The 13159-nt window shown below is 42.7% G+C and overlaps 1 non-coding gene across 1 annotated transcript; it reads left to right on the top strand.

The window, feature by feature from the left end:
• The first annotated feature begins 3495 nt into the window (after positions 1–3495).
• LOC123323461 lies at positions 3496–3603 on the top strand. Its single transcript, XR_006539406.1, has one exon. It is a non-coding gene; the product is annotated as a U6 spliceosomal RNA (small nuclear RNA).
• The last annotated feature ends 9556 nt before the right edge of the window (positions 3604–13159 follow it).

The following is a 13159-nucleotide window of genomic DNA, read 5'->3' as shown; positions in this document are numbered from 1 at the left end:
GAGATGTCGTACAGCCGAATCACGTGCCACGGGATGTGCACAGGCTTAGAATCGCAGAATTTTCAAGAGAGAGGTGCCCTGAGGGACTCTCAGTCCAGTATTGCCTGCAACCATTATAAGTCTATGCCGATCTTTCGAGGGTCAGGAAGACCTTCCTCTGCCCTTCAAGGTCCTTCTAGCTGGACTAAGAATTAAATTGATAGGAGACAGATTAACAGGAGAAAATCAAATTTAATGGTGTACTTACAGGGAATCCACACTGACAGGAAAGTCCAAAGACAGTGAGGCAACAAGGAAGCTTTCTGTGAGCTAAGGAAAGGGGTAAGGTCTGAGGATACAAAGGGGAGGAGAGTGAAAGGAGATGTTTTGAAAAACAAAGGTTGCCCTATTATGTGGATAAATTCTTAGGTCAAGGGGAGTCTGTTAATAGCTCTCTTCCTAGCATAGGCTTTCCTTTCTAATATGAATCTAAGCAGTTGAGGACCAGGAAGAGAGCTTTTCCTGCATATGCTGGGTTTTGATTACTTTTAACTCAAACTAGTGTTCATGCCAGAGTGGTCCATCTTGGGGCAACCTGCCTTCAGCTTCTCCTACACAAAAACAAAAAGTTCATGTCCTTTTTGTATTTTGTATCGTTAAACAATCTTTCTTTTTCATATTTCCTCTTTGTAATTTTCTTTTTTTTTTAAAAAAGATTTTATTTATTTATTTGTCAGAGAGAGCACAAGCAGGGGGAGCGGCCGGCAGAGGGAGAAGCAGGCTCCCCACTGAGCAGGGAGCCCCATGCGGGGCTTGATCCCAGGACCCTGGGATCATGACCTGAGCCAAAGGCAGACGCTTAACTGACTGAGCCACCCACGCGTCCCTCTTTGTAATTTTCTAAAATTTGTAAATAATTTTAAAACTTGAACCCAATATTTATAACGTTAAAAGTGCTTCACCCTGGTGTATGTGCTTGCCCTCAACATGTAACAGGAATCATTGGTTTAAGCCACGCTTCCTTTCCCATAGCCATCTCTTATTCAGTTCATTATTGAGTTACTACCACGTTCCAGGAATGTGCAAGCTTCTACGCCTTCCTGTGAAAAGAGAAGCTCTACAGATACAATGAATAAGTCTGTGGTTCATTGTGAATTAGACTCATCCCTCCATCCATCCATTCATTGAACAAATATTTATTGAGCATCCATTATGTCCCAGGCAATGCCCTAGGTTCTGCGGGTAATAATAGTGAGCTGGAGCTTACATTCTAGTGGAGAGAGAGGCAATAAATGAATAATATAAAGCCAGGCAATGATAAGGGCCATGAAGAAAACAGAGCAGGGTATGGGATACTTCTTTAGATGGGATGGTCAGGGAAGGCTTCTCTCAGTGTTTCTGGGTGGACTGGGGAGACCCCAAGCCCTGGGGCCTCGAACCAGCCTGTCCTAAAGATGTTGCTGAAGGTTCTTGTTCTCGTCAGGAGAAAGAATTCAAGGACAGACACAACACAGTGGATGAGCAACACGAGGGGGGAAATGTATTAAAATGAAAGTATACTCTTGAGATGTGAGAGCAGGAGAGAGAGAGAGATTGAGCTGCATGCCCTGGGGTTGGGTTTCTATCTTTTACTGACAGTTGTTAACGAGGAGGTGGAATATTCATTACTTGGGGCGGGAATTTCTTGGAAGCAGGCTTTCCCATCTTTTCTTCTTTATTTGGTCAAGGGTTTCCCATCATGGCACCCGCCATCTTGGTGTGCTCTGGCTTCTTGTGGAGTGTTGCCAAAAGAGGCCTCTGACTTTCTTGATCCTGGTCATGACTTCCTCTTTGCTGACCTCCAGGTATTCTGTTAGAACCTAACTAACTGCCTATTTTAATACCAGGATTTGACACATAAACAGGTAACTGAATGGAAGAGAGCTCTAACATGATCAGAGGCAATCCCAGGGCTGAAATGTGTTTTAAATAGTTATCTAGTATCTATTTCCAGAATTTGTTGTGACTCATGGCAGAAAGGTTCCCCTGGCTCCAGAAGGAGAGATGACCAGAACCAGTCAAGTAGCAGGAAGCATTTCACAGCCTGTACCAGAATCTAAGAGTCAAAGCATTACTTAGGCCATAGCAGATGAGGACTCAGAATGCCCATACAAGGATGGCCTGGGTCAGGAACAAAAATCAGCATTGGAACTCAACTCCTTCGGCTCTCAGGCTTTCTGCATCTGTGATGGAAAAGTTATTTGCCCCTGCTAACCTCTTCTACTCTTCCTTCGTACGCTTACCCCACCCACCCAATACAGTGATAGAAGGGTCTGGAGGAGCTCCAGGTTACACAGAGCAACATTTTAAAACCATGGGACTAGAGACTTTAAAAGCCTGCTCCAGGAAGGTATGAGCGCTAGTTGTCAGGGCATTGAGGGAACATCTAATGGAGAGGATGAGAGGAGCAAAGTAGAAGGCCATTTCTGCTCTTGAGAGCCAGGGCACAAGCCAATGGTGACGAGAAAGGGAGAGAAACCAGGTAAAAACCAGAGAGGCCTCAGGGTAGATAGTACCAAGATGGAACTAACTCTGAGCAAACAGGAATGTCAAGAGTGGCTGTGTTTGTAACCCTCCATCTTTCCTTTTGGTACCCCCTCTGTTTCCAGCACCCCTGATTTAGCTTCCACCCAGATGCTGAGTTTGTTCTCAATCAACGATCTACTAATCTCACCAGAAAGATTAATTTATAACATGTCTAAGCACCGGGTTGTCAACTGAGTTTCCTAGAGTCCCAGAGTTTTGAGATGGTGCTTTGGGGCTGCTGTGGAAGATGAGTAGGGAGGGCTGAGCAGGTGGACTCTGGGTTCCCCAGTTTTGCTAAACAGATAAATTATACTTCTATCTGTTATACATACTGGCTGCTATGAAAAGGTCCAGCTTCTTTATTTTTTTTTTAAGACTTATTTATTTATTTTAGAGAGAGACAGAGAGAGAGCATGAGAGTGAGGGCAGGGAGGAGCAGAGGGAGAAGGAGAGAGAAACTTTAACAGACTCCTCGCTGAGCTACCAGCCTGACATGGGGCTCAATCTCACGACCCTGAGATCACGACCTGAGCCAAAATCAAGAGTCAGACGCCTAACCAACTGAGCGACCCAGGGGCCCCAGTCCAGCTTCTTAAAAAAAAGAAAAACTAAAACTGTCCCCTTAAGGTGCCACTCCTTCTGGGAGGGAATGGAGTCTAAGAGTTACAAGTTAGGATCCAGGATGAGGCAGCCTGCATACAATTCCAATTTCATCACTGCAGTGGCCTCGGGCAAATGACTGAGAATTCTCTGAATTTGAGATTTCAGTAATTTTCAAATTACGAGAAATTCCTAGTTCCCTCCTAAGGTTGTCATGAGGATCAGATGCAGTGATAATATAGGAAGGGCTTTGTACGATCCTGCCATATAAAAAGGACAAGGTAAATGTTAGCTATTACTAGTTACATTTATTAAGGTCTTCTAGAACCTTGCTACTCAAAGCGTGGTCCAGTGCTCATTTTAGCAGCACGTATACTAAAAATTGGAATGATACAGAGAAGATTAGCATGGCCCCTGTGTAAAGATGACATGCAAATTTGTGAAGTATTCCATATTTAAAAAAAACAAAGCACAAAGAACAAAGTGCGTGTGGTCCATAGACCAACACCACCAGCATCCTCTGGGAGCATGTTAGAAATGCAGAATCTCAGGCCCAACTAGAGACTGACGGCATCAGACTCTGTACCTTAACGACATCCACAGGTGATTCATATGCACATGACAGTTTGAAAAACACTGGTTTAGAAGACATGCCAGACCAAAAGAACAGATCTTTAATAGTGGTATTCTAGAAGCTATTTGCGGGGCATTGGATGTGTGGAAAACTTGCTCATTTGTCAAGGCACAGCTCAAGCATTCCCCCAGTGCAGCCTTGCCTGACCCACCTATCCCACCACCCACACCCTCCTGGAACTGAACACTTCTCCCTTTGTCCTCTTCTTGACTCTGAACTGACTTCTATCTCATAGTGCCAAAACACATACAGCAGAGTTGGAATGCATACCCAGCAACTCAGATGTGCAAAAATGTTCTCTAGAACTGAGCTAAACTACCCCCAGGAGCTTCCCATCCTGCTGGTTGGGGGGGGGGGGCCGGGAGGAAGTGCAGACACACAATTCATTGTGTCAGTTGAAAGAATCTGCCTCTGGATAAATGCTGAGTCTCGCATATTTTAACTTCATTTTTCCTCCTCTTACAAAACACACGGTGTCTGGGAGCAGTGGGGTTGAGGAGAATAGAGCTTTGGATCCACGCTCATTCTTCTGGGTGCTCACTCTTTTCTGCTATGGAGTGGCTCGTCTGGAACAGTTCCTAAACCCCCGTGCTCATATGTCTACTCAAGTGCAGTGGGTCCCTTCTGGTCTCTTAGGGACTTCATTGGTTGTACCTGTTGTTAAATCCATAGTACTAGCTATTTGTTTCCGGTTGCAAAGCCTCCTGATTTTGTAACCTCTTCCTTCCCAACACAGGCCTCTGGTGGCCCATTAGGCCTCTCTGCTCCTTCAAATCTTGGATGTTCTACACGCCACATGCAGGCTATGAAGAAACAGAACTGGTACATCAGGCCCGTGAATTTAGAGACCTCCTTCCCCTGAGGCTGTCCTCCCATCCGGAGGCCAGATTGCTCCAGCACCAAGGCAAATGCAGGTCTTCTCCAAAGGGGATCCACATCTTTCCAGTTTGTTCCAGCTGAGGAACACCCCTCACTGCTTTGGTGGTTTCTAGCAGGCCCCTCTGGTGTCTGTCCCCTTGCTTCTCTCCTTCTCTACTTTCTTTTACAGCTCCATATCTCTTCACTTCCCAGGCGGGTGGAAACGTCCTTTGCATCCCAGACTGCGTTCTCTTTACTCACCATGGCTAATAGTAAAACCCCAGCCTTTGCTTCGAATATGTAAAGGGAGCTGCTGGTCTTTGAAAGTTCTTTTCTTCCTTGATGAAACCTCATGCTCCAGATTATTATCTATTGGAGGTTCTTCACCATTTTGTGACATGGGGACCTCCGTTAGCTGTCTGATGGCCTCTTACGGGTCCCTTCTCAGAATAATATGCTTAAATAGATAAAATAAACTACAAAGGATTCCAAAGAAAGCCAGTGATACTGTAACATAGTTATCAAAATATTTTTTAAAAATCATGACAGCATAGTACCTGTGCCTCTTTGTTAAAGGCTTAAATAATAAGATCTCATGGCTGGTCAAGTAACCACCACAATTTCAAACTAATGATGAGGGTAAATGATACTTTGAGAGAACTGCAGCATTATTAACGTGACAGGGAAGTGTCTGTGATGGCTACCGACGGCCAAGTCACAGGTATGGCTGATATTAGTGTGGTCTGTTGCCTGCATCCATAATGAAAGTCAAAGCTAATTTTTGGCGGGAGATTAGTAAAAAATAAGATGGACTTTGTCCTTTGGGTACTTTATTTAGCCGGGGAATCTCATGTTTAAAAAAACAAAACTTGTCTATAGACTGAAAATCCAAAGCGTAACCTGACAGTGAGAGCTGAGCAATGACTTCTTGTCTAGCTGGTATCCACTCTCACCCACAGATTCGGTGACCCCCAGGGCATCAGGATTTACAGAGAATGAAAAATATGTCAGTGCAGCGCTCTTAAAATGGCTCTAGCCATTACACTCTTTTATTGGCACTGATTTGTTTTCATATCTCCTTCACCAGGACAATAAGGCCTGTGAGAGCGGGGACTGTTGCAGTCATTGTTGTTTCTTAGGAGCTCACTTGACACATGGCACGAGATCACTGTGTAACAGAGGAAGGAGCAAACCGACCAGCTTTGCTGGCAAATCTGCAGGACGTAGCAGCCTGCTTAGTCATTCATCATTCACACTCCAACTGTTGCAAGCTCACCATCAAAGATTTGGTCACTCATCTCAATCCCAGTGTACTCCCAACACTCAGCTCTTGGTCCATCTTCCCTTCAATGCCCATGCATAGGCACGCACACACATCACAGGAGGATGAGTCACTTAACCGACAGCAATCACCACAAGACTGGTACTTCCTATTCATTCCATATATGATTATGATACTCTTACTATGCGCCAGGCACAGAACACAAAGCTGGGGGATAGAGAGGCAAGTGAGCCAGACATGGTCTACACTCCTCTGCCATGGAGCTTACAGTTAAGGGTAGTGACCTTTGAACTGTGTTCTGCACCCTCTTGGCTTCATGGGTAGTCCTCAGAGCCTGAGGTAGGAAGATAAAGCTGTCAGAGGTCTATCAAGGTCCCCATCCCCACTTTATCCAGAGTAACTACACTTTCTATTTTATATACTGAGGTTCACTTTCAGAAACCATTTCACAGCTAAGAAATATTTGAAAACCACTGCCCTAGTCAATCAAAGCTCCTCTCATCCTTAAAGTCTTCAGGGAAGGAGATTCTAGAAGGCAAGTTCCCATCCCCTTGGATATCTGGGCATCAGCACTTTTCTGCCTTTGATAAGGGTTGGGAAAGGGGCTAAAAGGAAAGCAGCTGTGTGGCCTCTGTCCCTAGTTGTGGGCCCCAGCCACAGGACCTACAGGAAGGAGATGTAGATTTGGCAGAGAATAGAATTTCTGGAGTGTTCATGTCGCAGACTCCAAGCTGATGCCTTCTCCTTGGCACCCCACTTCCCTTCTCTGCCTTTATAAGTGAGATGGCAGAGAGAATCAGGAATGCAACCTTTCCAAGGCCAAAGTGTGGTTAATTCCACTGATGGCTGAAAATCAAGACCAAAATTTTTAATACAGAATGGTGCCCTTTTCAGGCTGCCTTGCTTGGATGGGGAGTGCAAATTACATTAGAAAAAAAAATATGGGGCCTGTGGAGACTGTGTTTGGAAACATTTGAGGCACGTGGTGGGAAAATGTTTTCCCAAGAGCTGCTTCTTCCAGGAATGCATTATCTTGTTTGCTCTTCGAGGCCAATGTGGGAACAAAGCATTTGAATTCGATTGGCTAAGTAACCTCTTCCTTCCACTGCCATCCCACCATAAGCCTTGGAAAAGGTCAGACAGTGATGGTGGCCCAGATTGAGTGGCGAGGGATGAGACAGGTGGGGACAGGAGAGAGGTGAATCACAATGACGTACACGTCATGTGACAAGAAGCTATCGCTTGCTCGTTGTTTTCATTCATTCAACTACTTCCTGAGCACCGTGTGTCAGGTACTGTGTGAGGTGTTGGAAATGCAGAGGCACAAAGTCTGCCTTATTGGAGCATGGACAAGTTACCATAGCTCTGTAAAGATGAGTTCACTCATGTAAAAAGTCAGGTTCATTGGAGTAGCTCCCTCATGGGGATGGCACAATGACAAAATGAGTTAAAGCCCAGGTATGCTCGACTTAAATATTTTGCAGATTTTGTATTAAAGACAGATTTTTCTCTGTTCACTCACCTGCTTAAAAGTTTATAAATGTTTTAGGAAAAACAGAATATGGAATCTATCCACAGGAATTTACCTATGAATTTGGTCAGACTGTGACCAGGGATTTATTGCCCTGCTTTGTTAGGGGACCTGAATTTCACAACTCCAGCTACTTTTTCCCACGTAGTTGTTTGTTTCCTGATTAACTTTGGTCCTTGGGGGCATCCTGTCCATACAGAAACTCAGGTCCTGGCTCTCCCCAGAGGCTGCAATATTAGTGGTATTGTTCACAAGAATATGGATCTTCTGATCCTAAGGCCTATGGGTCCTTCTTTAGTTAGAGTTCCATTTTAGGGTCTGTCTGATGAGCATCCTTGCTTTGGGGTCCCCTTTTTCTTGAGTATAAATAGGACACACCCTGAAGGCAGGCTTAGGTGAGCCCATGCAATTGGTGGCCTATTTCTATCCTAGGAGAGGGGAAAATTAGATTACATTCTGTGCTTAATTCCAAGACTGGCAGTGATCTTTATAAATATACACAGGTGTGTAGATAGATAGATAGATAGATAGATAGATAGATAGATAGATAGATTACAAAACACTGAGTTGCACTGAACTATCACTCTTTTGAATGTGTATGACTTTTTTTTTTAAGATTTTATTTATTTATTTGAGAGAGAGAGAATGAGAGAGAGAGCAAGCACATGAGAGGGGGGAGGGTCAGAGGGAGAAGCAGACTCCCCACCGAGCAGGGACCCCGATGCGGGACTCGATCCCGGGACTCCATGATCATGACCTGAGCCAAAGGCAGTCAGTCGCTTAACCGACTGAGCCACCCAGGCGCCCGAATGTGTATGACTTTTATGTTGAAAGATGACTGCAAGTGTCTTCGTGGAGTTCGTACATCAGTACACTGGAATTATACTGAAGCCTTCCCTGGAGTCATAGCCTTTGGTATAATTTCATAACCTATTTAAAACACCCACCTTGGGCTAGGGCTACAGGGGAGTGCCCACGGGTTTGATGAGAAGCTCAACGTAATTGGCAATAGCATGGTGTTTAAAAGCACAGGCTCTGGAGTCAGACTGGCTGGGTCCTAAATCCCAACTTGCCTACTACTCAACTGCGTGACCTTCAAGAAAGTCGCGAAACTCTGAGCCTCCATTTCTCCATCTCTAAAATGGGGTAATTACAGTACCTACCTTATAAGGTTGGTATAAACGTAGATGAAGAGAGCCTTGCATGTAATACAAATGGTAGATTATAGGACTGTTTGCCTATATTTCTTACCCCTTGTTGAAGTGCCTCTCTCTGTGGAATGATTATACATCTCTGCCCAGTTGAATTCAGGCACAGCCATGGCTTTGGCCAATAAAATATGAGCAAAAAAGCAATGAGGCACATACAGGCAGAGGTTTTAAGAGCCAGGGTATGCTTTATCATATTCCTTTTCCCCTGTGCTGTTAACTGCAATGCTCCAGATAGAGGCTGATCTATTAGCCTGGGTCCCAGAGTGAAACTAACATGGAACAGATTCAACCGAGCCATGATGGGCACATAGCACGAATGAGAAACAACCCTTTGTGGTTCACTACTAAGATTTTGGAATTACTTGTTACTGCAATAAATCTTCCCTAGTCTGACTGATGTAAGAAGCGCTATATAAATATTAACTCTTATTATTAAGCAGAATCTCCCTCTCTTTCATTTTACATAAAATCTCAACACATTGTGATACTGACAAATTTAGTAATTCAACTGACTGCTTCATCTCCACCAATGATTTTCAAGCCTGTTTATTAATGAAGCTGTCCTTCTGAAACTAATATTACGGTATATGTTAATTACATTGAATTTAAATTAAAAAATTGTTTAAAAAGAATGCTACCTTTACAAGTAAAGTTCTATACAGGACTTCAATATGTTAGAACAGAGAAAAGCAGTATTTTATTAATATAAATGTATTTGATAACCAAAACACATGTTTACTTATTATAAGAAAATATCAATCTAAAACTAGTATGATAAACACAAACATTTGAAGTTGGGAGCTATGATGTAATTGTATCAATCCATATCTGTAATTGGTTTTGGTTGCACAAGAGTTAAGAATATTGTGACCCACAAAGATAAGTATTGGCAAACGGTAATGGTATTTTTTTAAGAGTTTATTTTTAGGTAATCTCTACACCCAACGTGGGGCTCAAACTCAACAACCCCAAGATCAAGAGTTGCATGCTCCACCGACTGAGCCAGCCAGGCACCCACAAATGGTAATAGTTTTCATTCTCTTATCCAACTGCATGCTATTGAGTTACATTATATTCTTTGATTAAACTGAATGGCAAATGAAGTTTATCTTGACCTCTGCACGAATAACGACTCTACAGAGCAGCTCAAGTTAATGCATCATTGGTTTTACATGTGTAAAAATTTGGCATATGTAACATTCTTTAGTGTGTGCATTGTTTTTAGTCATTTTTTTAGTTACAAATTGTAAGCTATTTCTAAATCTCTTTAAACTTTAGAACTTTAGAACTCCTGGGTCATTTCTCAAGAAATGACCTTGGAAGGAAACAAAAACATCTGCTTACATCAGTGTTCTACAAGTATTGCTCATTTACATATGACCTTCACTATTTTTGCTGTATCTACAAACCACCTGTCCTATTCACTTAATATTTTTCACTTAATGTTTGTCATCAAATTCACTCACTTTTTCTTCAAATTGACTCATCCTAAGCAATAATATTTCTGAAATAATGAATCTGATATAATAGTTATAGTTTTCTAATGTGTGTTAAAATAAATACATACTTTTAAAAAATGATTTTATTTATTTGATAAATAGAGCACAAGCAGGAGGAGAAGCAGAGGGAGAGGGAGAAGCAGGCTCTCCTCTGAGCAAGGAGCCTGAGGCAGGGCTTGATCCCAGGACCCTGGGATCATGACCTGAGCCAAAAGCAGACGCTTAACTGACTGAGCCACCCCAGTGCCCCTAAATACATACATTTTTTAAACAAAAAAATTAAAGTGAGTTTGTTTACCAGCTTTCATTTTGCATTTGCTATTGGTGATAAATATCACACTTACGACCACAATCCAAAGTAATCCGTTTGACCATGGTTTTTTTTTTTTTTTGTATGATTATGTGACAATTTTTACAAGCAATACTGAGCTACTCTGATTTATATCTTGATTTCGTATCATGTAGAAACAGCTTAACTTTCTCTAAGAAAGAACTGGACTGTGGAGCGGGAAATAGATTTTGTGTGTGGAACGGGGCATGTAAGTTGTTAGGGTAACAGAGGATGCCTACTTGGCTTCAGGCTACATACCTAGAAGGAATTCACAGAGAAAGTATGTGGTAACAGTAAAGGACTTAATCTAAGAAAGTAAACATATTTGTAAAAGTTTAAACTGTAGGTTTTCCAGACCAACTACAAGGCAGGGATGTTTTATGTAGATAAGAGAATTGTGGTGGTTCTTAAGGACAGTGGCATCAGACACTTACGAAATAACAGATGTCATGAACAGAGGCAAACAGTAGAAAGTATCTCTATTATAACCTGATAATATAATGATAATATCCACTGATGCTTCAAAACAATTTTTTTCCTGTTTCTATTGGACCCTGACAATTGACAGTCTCTATGAGCAGTTCTATAAAGAGGGTAAATGTGAACACACTGAGGAACAGAAAATCTTCAGGAAATGTTCTATGAAAAAAAAAAAAAAACAGTCCACATTAATGTCCAAACTACTGAGATTCTCACTGACTTACAACGTGAGTCCTCTTGGTAGAAACCCATAAACATCAGATACTTTTTTGTCCAGCTCTACGGAGCAACAACAGGAAACACCTGGAGAACAACTTGGAAATCCAGGGGGTGGACTGGCTATTCGGTTACCTTCTGCCTTTGTACTGTAAGACATTCGGAGTTTGACTCCACAATCTGGAAGCCTCCTGTCACTTGTGATACTTGACAGAATGATATTGAAACCTGATTCTCATTGGCCACTGAATTCTCTCTCCATCACGGATACGTGTGAATCCAGGCCAGAAGAGTCTGTGACCAAACAAAAATATTTTGCTTTGACTCTACAGAACCAAGATGCTGAACTGAGAGTCAAGGGAGAAGGTGACCTTGACCTTGTTGCTTTAGCTTCTCCTGCCTTGGTCATTTTGGTTTAAGCCCATCTGACAGAGGGCCACTAAATTCCAAAGATCACTCACGTGAGCTGAATGAACTATTCTATACACTTGGAGCCTGAAAATTGTACCAATACACTTGTGCAGACCTCAGAAAGGGCAGGCTATTTAGTGTCCCATCCTCAAAAGTAAGCTTTGGATTTTAAATTGTCTGGGAGGTGGGAGCCATTAACAATTAATAAGTGGGTTAGGGAGTCACCTGGCAGGGCCCTGAGAAGGCTAGGACCTGGGATGTGTTCGTTGGCTTGGGGAGGACAGAGGACAGTTCTAGAGCAGTGGCCAGTAACTTTTTTTTTTTTTTTTTTAAGGTCGTAAGCATAAATTTAGGAAAAATTTAAATGCTTGCAAGCCACCTTTGTTTCCCCTTATTTGAAATGAAGGGGGTTTTGAGTTCCAACTTGGATTAGTCACTTTATAGAGTAAAAGAATGCCAATGAGACCATCGGTTCTGCCACTAAAACATTAATATATATCCCTGTTTGAGAGATAGCTACCCAGAGATACCTCTCTAATATTTCATCCTGAAGTTTGATTGTAAGCATGTTACAAGGTCAAGTGGCCATGGGAGACCTATGTTTCTGTGGGTAGCTCTTCACAGGTCTAGAGCAGGGGATGACAAACTGCAGCTCATGGGCCTAATCAGGTCATGGTCTGCTTTTGAAAATAGGATTTTATTGGACTACAGCCATATTCATTGACATACATATTGTCTATGACTGCTTTTGCATTACACTGGCAGAGTTGAGTAACTACAATGGTGCCCAACTGGCCCACAAAGCCTAAAATCTTTACTATCTGGATCTTTACAGAAAACTTACCATCCCCAAGACTAGACACGAGGGATTGATCAAGCAGGATGGAGCTGAGTGAGGCTATAGAGTCACCAGATTCCAGGCAGGAGAAGGGAGAGGCAGAAAGAAGAGCAGCTCATGTCCAACTGGGTCCATTTCCCCAAACCACCACCAACTAGCTCTATCGGCAGCTATTCTGAGGTTTGCTTCAATCCATCTTCCATCGTGACTCATCCACTGTGACTGTCAGTTGGCTACCTTTTCTCTAGTGCCTCCAGATCTGGGCAAACCCAAGTCCATTAGTTATCAAACTCTGATGTTCTTTCACCTCTCAAATCTGTTCCTCTACTTGTCCTTCCCATCTCGTTGCTGGCAATTTGATCCTTCCAGTTGCTTAGGCCAAAAGCCTTGCAGTCATTCTCGACCTCTAACTTTCCTTCTTTACATCATCCATATCCAATCCATCAGCAAATTCAGTCAGCTCTACTTTTCAAGTCTATCAGAGTTGGACCACTTCTCATTTTTCTACCACTGCCTCACTGGCCCAAATCGCCATACTTTCTTGCCCAGAGCACTACAATTCCTTCCTAAAGGTCTTCCCACTTCCACCCTTCCTTCCTTATAGTTTATCCTCCAAACAGCAGCCAGAATGATTTTTTTTAACCATAAATAGGATTATGTTACTTCTTTACTGAAAACCTTCCAATGACCTCCAATCTCGTCCATAATAAAATTAAAATCCTTA

The sequence above is a fragment of the Neomonachus schauinslandi genome, chromosome X, assembly GCF_002201575.2.
Source record: "Neomonachus schauinslandi chromosome X, ASM220157v2, whole genome shotgun sequence".
Lineage (NCBI taxonomy): Eukaryota > Metazoa > Chordata > Mammalia > Carnivora > Phocidae > Neomonachus > Neomonachus schauinslandi.
Note: the sequence above shows the minus strand (reverse complement) of the source record. Positions and strands in the feature narration are given on the sequence as shown.